Raw genomic sequence first — 578 nt, forward strand, 5'->3', positions numbered from 1 at the left:
GTTTGTAGTTTTATTTCAGCAAGTTTCACTTTTACAGTTACAGTTGTGGACCTTTGTAAGTGAATACCCTAGTTACATTACAACAACCAAATTAAACTGTATCAACTAAGTGAATTCATAAAAATGGCCTGTGTAATGTCTTTTTCAAATGAAAAAATTGTTGAGCAAAAAATAAACACACAAAATCTGCTAACCGGGACTCGAACTCGCAACCATTGACATGAAAATCCAAAATATTCCATAGGACAGTGGTTTCCAAACTTTTCACAGTTTAATACACCTTCAGACTTTGAACCTAAAGCCATGTACCCCCTACTCCTCCACACTTAAAAAACATCATAATGTAATGTCATATACAGTTTAGGAATTTTTCACTGAATTTGACCTGTTGAGGAATAATATATAATGGAAAAAAATAACAATAATCTGTTAGCACATAAGAAAACATCTTATTCAGAATTATCACTTGTTTGATTTATCTAATCATTTAGCCTACTGGCATTTTTAGTAATAAACCTATTTCCTCTTTGTTTTAAAAAAATAAGTCGACCAAAAATTTGTTGTGTAAATTTATTGTT

The sequence above is a fragment of the Gouania willdenowi genome, unplaced genomic scaffold, assembly GCF_900634775.1.
Source record: "Gouania willdenowi unplaced genomic scaffold, fGouWil2.1 scaffold_54_arrow_ctg1, whole genome shotgun sequence".
Lineage (NCBI taxonomy): Eukaryota > Metazoa > Chordata > Actinopteri > Blenniiformes > Gobiesocidae > Gouania > Gouania willdenowi.